The following is a 9,110-nucleotide window of genomic DNA, read 5'->3' as shown; positions in this document are numbered from 1 at the left end:
AGATAATTTTGAATTAACTTTAGTTGGGGTATACTAGCATTCTAGTCGTCCGTGCCCCCCCCCTCAATTTTAACATACCAGAGACGCCCATGCATGAAAGTGTGGGGTATAAAGACGATACTTCCATGTAAATGTTATTTCAAATTTTCACATTATATTGTATACATATCTTGCATCGTTTGGCCTAATCCTCGTTTCACCTTTCCAGTTATCTCATACAGCTACACAGATAAATTATAAGAAATGTTCACCATTTTAGGTGAATTAAGGATCGTTGTTTTATTTCATCCTCTTTTCGCTTAAAATGGCGAACCATAAAAACTTCCGGGACTTTCGGAGGTGACAGAAATTACAATCTTCTTGATTTTTACAATTATGATTCGCATTTTTCGTCAAACAGAATATGAAAATAGAAGGACAAGATAACAAAGCGGTGGAGTGCCATTTCAAGTAGAACACACGATTCTTTAAGTATCACCCAAACGTATAGTACCGATTTATTGAAGAAATGAAACATAAAGAAGCGGTGAAGAGACTGCCATCAAAACGCTCGAATTATGTTATTAGGGTTTAGCTAAGAAAAGAAAAGAAGTTACAAACGGGTGGATATTCCATCATCCACCATTATCAATCCACTGCTGGATGAAGGTCTGTCCAACTCTTTACTAACAACTGTATCTTGGCCAAATCTCTTCCACGTTATGCTGCAATGCTTCTTGATTTCGTCACATCACCTTGTATGAGGAAGTTTTATAGGTCGTTTCTGGTTTCTTGGTATCCAGTCAACAATCGTTTTTGTCAATCGATCATTTCTTCTTACAAATATATCTAAGCCCACTTTCACTTCAATGTCTTTATTTTCATGTTAATATTCGTCGCTGTTGTCATTTTTTTGAAACCTATGATTATTTGCCTATCTTTGCGGACGATTTCTAGCATACATCTTTCTATAAGGTTTTGTCCCGCGAGGTTTCGGCCAGACGAAGTTTTGGCCCGTGAGGTTTTGGGCGGCAATGTTTCGGTTGTGAGATTTTGTCCGAATCCCTCAGCCCTAGCGATGCTGGTAAGACTTATTTTTCAAGTATATGTTGTGCATGCAATAATTATATTGCCAATTATATTTGTTTTTCTGTTTTAAATACGATGTATTATTGATGGTAGACCACAAAAAATTGCATGTGCCGACTCAAACAAAACTGGAATAAGTAAGTTTAGTAGAATGATCTGCATATGTCCTTTTTTTGATCTTGAAAGTACTTACTCTCTAGGTACTCTATGTACATACTGTTTTGAAGTAATGAATATTTTGATTACTCTAAGTACTCTCGTTGAAGTAATAAATTGAAGTACAAGTGTTTAATCGTAATTGAATTTGAATTATTACGGCTTTTTTACCGGTACTTTAGAAACAATTACTGACATGTAATTACGCATGCTGTACCGGACTGTAGTTTCTTTACTTCAGTGGCGCCTGTTTGCGTACGTAATAACGACCTACATATTTTTTGTCCACTTTTTTCTTATATGCGTTCCTTTGTAGAGCATGTTAAAGTAACAGGATGAATTATTTTTTTGATTAAGATTTAAATATGAAATTGAACGAAACGGTTGGCTGTGTTTGTATTCCATGTTAATTAATTATTTCTTGTGTATTTTCAGGCACGTAGCCAGGATTTCATAATAGGGGGGTCCGTGACGAAACACTATGGTTATCACACCAGGGGCTGGATCGTTCTAAACTATTTTACTGGCAACATACCCATATTGGTTTATTGGGACAATAAAATGAGGACATGTTAGTAAGTATTTTAATAACAAACTATAAAGAAATCTCCAGTAAAAGAATGTTTTAAAAATATTGAAAAATATATAGCCTTTCGAGGTCATTCGAACTCGGTTCGTCTTGTCTTCTTTCTTCTTTTGTCTTTTCTTCGTTTAATGCCGTCAAGGATAGCAATGAGATCTCTTTGGCAGTAAAGACATCCTATAAAATGGATTAGTGTTGCTGCGAAATTGAAAATTTCTTTAACACGTGTAACTGGAATCTAAGTTGCCAGGCTCATGTTATTGGTGATTGTAGGCATTTCTTAAGTTCTACCTGAGAGTCTATCTGATCGAACCGATTCTTCGATTGTCATTTGTAGTCCATAGGATTAGAATGGAGTTAGATGTAACTCGGAATGCTCCGTTCCAATTATTATATTCCCAAAATCATCAAACGATGAAAAGTTTAAAATTATTAAACACTAATATACATCGTGATTTCTCCTTGTGAAAATTCTATTTAAGATCAAGATTAACAATACGATGCAACCACGAAAAACAACACGTCCTACGCAAACGGATTTTTCAGTGGCATCAAAACATAAAAACCTTCAAAGTGATAATATCAAGCTTATTCAAGGTGATGGTGTCCAAAACATATTAGTTAAAATCTTCAAGGTGTCTATTTTAAATTGAAAAAAACATATTTTCCAGAATAAACAGTGCCTTGTTAAAACTAAAACAGTTTTTAGTGATACTATAAAACCAGGCATTTTTAAAAATTATTATCATTCGACCTACACCTGCTAAGAGTGTGGTATGGTACAATTATTCTGCGTCCAGAGGAACCACCCAGGACTGACAGCGGTGATGGAAGGCCTGTGTTTGTGAGTATGAGCTTTGCGCTGATGAACTTTTACATGACATAAATGTCGTGAGGGGAGGACTACAAGACATTATAAACACACGAGAGTATCAGGGATTTCTCCTTGATAGACCCTACCATCGTACTACTTATATTTCACATCATGATATTGTAAATATTGTTTGTATCGTTTACATTTATGGTGACGGTTTTAATAAATACCACAAATATATGACACTTGTCATTTTATTAAAATTCTGACTACTTAACGTGACAGTTTATTGTTGCTACATTCAGTAACATAATTAGTATCATATTATTAGTAACAGGAACTGCTTTAGCTGAACGGGGTGGTATGACAAGTCTCCTACGTGCTTGAAAAACAATGTGAGGAGTGGGATGTTTTTTGAAAAAGTGAAATGTGTTTGTATTAACGCTGTGTATTGCATTATCGGCTGGAGGCATGCGACCTAGATGACGTAATGATAGGATGCCTTTGTCAAAATCAAGGGTTGCTTGATGGTCTTGAAGAAATTTACTGGAAAGGATAGCAGGAAAGTTTTTGAAAGGAACCAAACGAAAAAGTACAGAGTATTGATGACCATTAAAATTTAAGTTGAGAATGGTAGCACGGGAGAGATGTACCGGAGATGATGAAAGACCATTTAGAACCGTGTGAAGCTTAAAAGTACGAACCGAAGGGTCGAGTTGGTCGGCTGGAAAGAGACTGACTTCAGCACCAGAGTCAAGGCAAAAGAAAACATCCTTGGTCATGCAACGGGCTTTTACGTAAGGTAATTTGCCTTTGAAGTGCAACGGTAATTGGAGGTAATCTGAGGAAGAGGGAGGGGAAGAAGGGGATGAGGAAGAATTAAGCGCGAGGAGACTGGTGCGCTCTCGCGCTAATTTTTGGCGTTTTTTGGTTTATTGGTACGAGAGTTTGTGGAGACAGGGGAAGGGGAGGGGAGGGAGGGTAAGTGGGTAGGGGTAGGATATTGAAAAAAAGGATGATAGAATGGATATGGGGGAATGGGTATGGTTGGCTGTTGTGTAGTATAGACGTTTTGGGGTTGAGAAGAATGCTTAGTATTAAAACGCTTATTGTTCTTGCCTTTACGAGAGCCGTTATTGTGATCATTTCGTGGAGTGTTACGGGTTGGGGGAGACTGAGGGACAGTTTGACAATGAGAGGAGGCGGTACATTGACAACAATGAGATGGGTGTGTGGAGCAATGAGTACACGAGTTAGAAGAAGAGGTCGGATTGGTGGAATGAGAATGTTGGAGACAGGAGGACGGCGGATGGGATGAGAGGGACCGTGGAAAGGGAAGGGATTTATGGTTAGGAGAGAGGGTGTTGTGATTGTGAGGACTAGGAGAACGAGAACGGGTAGGAGCGAAATGAACAGAGGTAGGTTGAGAATTTGAAAGGGTGTTGAGATGAAGCTGTAACTGTGAAACTTGATGAGTTAGTTCTTGAATGGCGCTAGAAGTTGGGACATCTGAAGTTTGGCGTGAAAAGGAAGAGTCCGTTTCTCGCTTTTGGGCCATGAGCTGAGTGCGTTCTAAGGTTGTAACCTCATCAATAAATGTGGGATAGTCAGATATGGTGCGAGTGCCAAACCAACGTATGTTCTCGGGTGTCATACTCGACACGCATTCTAAAAGAAACTCCTGAAAATCTAATTGCGTGTATGCCTGATCTGCCAGAAATTTCTTTGCGAAAACGTAATGAGAAAGTGGTTCATTAGGGAGTTGAACTCGAGCCCTATACTGATGAATGCGAGATCGTGGAACCTGTTCGTCGCCAAATTGTTTTAGGAATTTTTGTTGGACGGTTGACCAGGGAAGGGTAGAGAGATTTTGGGTGGAGAACCAATGTTGAGCGGGTCCAGAAAGGGACTTTTCGAAAATCTTTATGCATTTTGAGTCATCCCAGTTATTGACCAGTGCGATCTTCAAAAAATTTTGTAAAAATAAATCCGCGCGTTGTTCCTTGGACGCACTGTATATATCGGGAATGATGGAAGAGATACCTGCCATATTGTTTGAATTTTGAGCTTGAGGTGTGTTTAAGGGAATGAAAGAAGCCTGACTGCGAGTCGTGGGCATGACAAGAGAATGTGAGAAATGAAATGACCACAATGGAGTTAACAAAGCAAAAAAGTGCCTTATATGTGTGAAAAGAGGAACACAGACACTAAGAACCACACGAGAGAGATTCCTCTGGGGGAGCCATAATATGTTACTATGTTACTAATTATGTGATGCTAATAATGGTACTGAATATAGTAACAATCAATTGTCACTTTAAGTAATCAGAATTCTAATAAAATGACAAGTGTCATATATTTGTGGTATTTATTAAAACCGTCACCATAAATGCAAACGATATAGATACAAACAATATTTACAAAATCATGATGTGAAATATAAATAGTACAATGGTAGGGTCTATCAAGGAGAAATCCCTGATACTCTCGTGTGTTTATAATGTCTTGTAGTCCTCCCCTCACGACATTTATGTCATGTAAAAGTTCATCAGCGCAAAGCTCATACTCACAAACACAGGCCTTCCATCACCGCTGTCAGTCCTGGGTGGTTCCTCTGGACGCAGAATAATTGTACCATACCACACTCTTAGCAGGTGTAGGTCGAATGAAGATAATTTTTAAAAATGCCTGGTTTTATAGTATCACTAAAAACTGTTTTAGTTTTAACAAGGCACTGTTTATTCTGGAAAATATGTTTTTTCAATTTAAAATAGACACCTTGAAGATTTTAACTAATATGTTTTGGACACCATCACCTTGAATAAGCTTGATATTATCACTTTGAAGGTTTTTATGTTTTGATGCCACTGAAAAATCCGTTTGCGTAGGACGTGTTGTTTTTCGTGGTTGTATCGTATTGTTAATCTTGATCTTAAATAGAATTTTCACAAGGAGAAATCACGATGTATATTAGTGTTTAATAATTTTAAACTTTTCATCGTTTGATGATTTTGGGAATATAATACAATAATGTACATTTTAAACTTGAACCCCTTCCGTTTACTCCTCACAAAGCTCTTCATAAAACAGAGTAACCAAACGTTTGCTGCAGTTCTATATTTTTAACGCTGATTTTTCTTTTTCTCGTTTCTTTTTGTTTCATAGTTCCTTAATTTTTTTCATTTACGGTTTCGAAGGGGGGTCCGGGCCCCCCGGACCCACCCCTTGGCTACGTGCCTGGTATTTTGTAACATTTTGAATGTCTAAACAGAGCTCGCCCATATACACCCTCCATTCCAAAAGAAACCGAACTTTTGAAAACAAATAGTACCACTAGTGCCATCTGTTGTAATATTTTACCGGTAGATGGCGCAGTCCCTCATTGACAACTGGTATAAATGTCATGACATTTGGATGCACGACAACAAAGTTATTGCGTTTCAACTGTCAGTGTGTTGTGTACATCGGTCGGAAAATGAGTTTCAAACAACGAGCTGCAATTGAGTTTTGTGTTAAACTGGGTAAAACTTTTAGTGAAACGCACCAAATGCTACAAAATGCATATGGTGATGAGTGTCTATCCCGTACGCAAGTTTACGAGTGGTTCAGGCGATTCAAATCGGGTAGAGAGACGCTGGATGATGACGAAAGATCAGGCCGTCCCAGAACCGGATTATCGGAAGAAAACATCGAAAAAGTGCGTGAATTCATCAAACATAACAAAAAATCGTCGGTGAAAGTTATTGAAATGGAATTAGGCATTCCTCAAACAACCGCATACCGCATTTTGACCGAAGTTTTGGGCCTTAAGAAGGTTAATTCGCGGTTTGTACCACACAAACTCACCGAAGACCAAAAAGTTGATCGAATTGCGCATTGCAAAGACATCGTTAAAAGTGCTCGGCAGGATCGAAACTTCTTGAAATCGATTGTAACTGGTGACGAGACGTGGTGTTTTGAATATGAGCCCGAAACAAAGCGGCAAAGTGCTAAATGGAGAGCGCCGGATGAAGGAACATCCAAAAAAAGTCGCTTGGTGAAGTCAAAAGTTAAGGTGATGCTGATTTGTTTTTACGATTCAAAAGGAACTATCCACAAAGAATTTGTTCAGCCCGGCCAGACAGTCACTGGAGAGTTTTACTTGGGCGTCATGAAGCGTTTGCTGGCAAGAATTCGTCGTATTCGGCCCGAATATCGCGAAATCGGCAGTTGGACTCTTTTGGACGATAATGCACCATCACATCGTTCGCGACTTGTAACTGAATTTTTGGTCAAAAATCACATTATTCGGTTGCATCATCCGCCCTATTCACCAGATCTCGCTCCGTGCGATTTCTATCTGTTCCCGAAACTGCATTTGGCGATGAAAGGAAAGTGGCACGCATCGATTGATGCCATTGAGAAGGCGACGACCGCCGTCCTAAAGACCATTCCAATAAAGGACATGGAGAAGTCGTTTGACAACTTGTTGGAGCGTGCAAATATGTGTATCGATGCAGAAGGGGAATACATTGATTAATACAAATGATTTGTTCCAAAATGTACATTGCTTTTTTGTTTTTTTAAAACGTTCGGTTTCTTTTGGAATGGAGGGTGTATAATGATCTTTGCATTTGGTCTTTTTAAAGTGATAAGTTGAATGCATTTGTAATGAGGGTGTGAGATGAAATGAATCAGCAGCCTTTGTAGTGCTTTGAATTATAGTGACAAATTTAAATAATAAAAAAAACGTTAGTTACTAAAAAGAAATTGTTTTGGGTTTAATACGAGAAAAGAATGTTAATTTAGTTTTGGGTATAGTGGACATTTTAATATAAAGGAAGTAATTAATGTAAAGAATTCACGCATGGTTCTTGAAGCGTATAATTAATGTCAACCGTACCATTTTTTAAAAAGACTTTTTTGAAACGGAAACGCAATCCTTTAAAGATTAATTGTTTGGGTAAACCAGAGGTAAACAAACTGCAACGCGACAGGTTCAGCACGCGACAGGAAAATTAATTCAGAACGAAACATGGAACGCGACAAGGGTTCTTTAAGAACAGAGACCGCCATCTGTTTTAACATAAGTGCCCGCAGGGAAGGTCGGAGCGGCAGACAGGATGTAATATATGAGTCACGGAGAGTGAGAGTAATAAAATGGTTCTAGAATTTCGTAGAACCTTCTGGATTTATTTTCGTTGGTATATAAACTTTGATGCAAATCCAGTGGTTACATTTGAAGAAATAAAAGTGCACGATGCGTTTGAGTTGGTGGATTGTATTCTACAGAAGTTAACAGAGAAGAAGAATTTATCTGTAAGTACTGGCTTTGTGCTTCTTTTCTTGTTTTATGTTTATGTTTTCTTTTTTTCATATGAGAAGTGACATTGGAAATGAAATACACGTAAAACACTTGTAATTGTTGGGAGTATAAGGGGACGGAAATGTTTGTTTTTTTTTTATCGGGAATTGATTGCGGATTTTCCGGCATTGAAAACCATATGACTGGGTGTACTTTTATGGAATTATAAATTAATTAATGTATAGTGTAATGTAATATGGAGGCTACAGGGATTCAATATTGGTAATTGCACTTAGATTTGAACCAGGGCTCTCTTACGTGGAAAACTGTACGTTAAATCTTTTGCTCGATGGAGTTTTTACTTATATGGCACTAAAATTGAACACAACCTGTGACGTTGCCGGGAATCGAATCAGGATCTCCCGCGCCGAAAGCCAAATACAATAAACAAATAGCAAGGAATTTTGGATTGTTTGGACCTCTCCCTCAGGACTAGACGTAGTTATTATTTTACATATTAAAAGAATAGTTGCATAGACATACAGACAGATAAATTTCATAATAAATATGCGATTATTTTCTTGCTCATAGAATCCTAGCATCTCTTCAGAATATAAGAAGTTAGTGTTACATGAAAAGATCATTAAATGATGGGTGAAACTGATTATTTATATAATATAGTATTAATTGTTTATTATTTTTGTGTGGTATTAACATTTACAATAGGGGAAAGGAACTAAGTAGCCTACATCTATTTTGAATTTTGCTTGTTTTTATCTTTAGTATTATTGAACTGAACATAAGTTTGAATTTCGGTGACGAATAATATTTTTATAATTGTTAGCATGTCAGTGGTTTCCAACCTTTTTTCATTTTGAGGCGCATCTAGAAGAATGCTCAGTTTGTGAAATGCAGGAGCTGAATAAAGCTTGGTATGTGATATGATTTAATTGTGATACTTTTGTAATCATTTTATGAGAAAATTTAGATTTTTCTTATCGTTGCTTGAAGGTACATATAATCGTATTTGATTTGGAGTTTAGCGTCCCTTTCTAGCACCATAGTTATGTGAGATATGGACCTACTGATTAACGTGGAATCAGAATCCTTGAGCTCCCGCAGGGAATTCAATCCCCACGCCAAAGGCGCGTACGCTAACCACGTAACCACAAAGAAGATTTATTCGTGTTTAAAACCGTTGCGTG

The sequence above is a fragment of the Thermobia domestica genome, chromosome 11, assembly GCF_964235325.1.
Source record: "Thermobia domestica chromosome 11, izTheDome1.hap1.1, whole genome shotgun sequence".
In the NCBI taxonomy this organism is placed as follows: Eukaryota; Metazoa; Arthropoda; class Insecta; order Zygentoma; family Lepismatidae; genus Thermobia; species Thermobia domestica.
The sequence above is the reverse complement of the archived record's forward strand: the minus strand, read 5'-3'. Positions refer to the sequence as shown.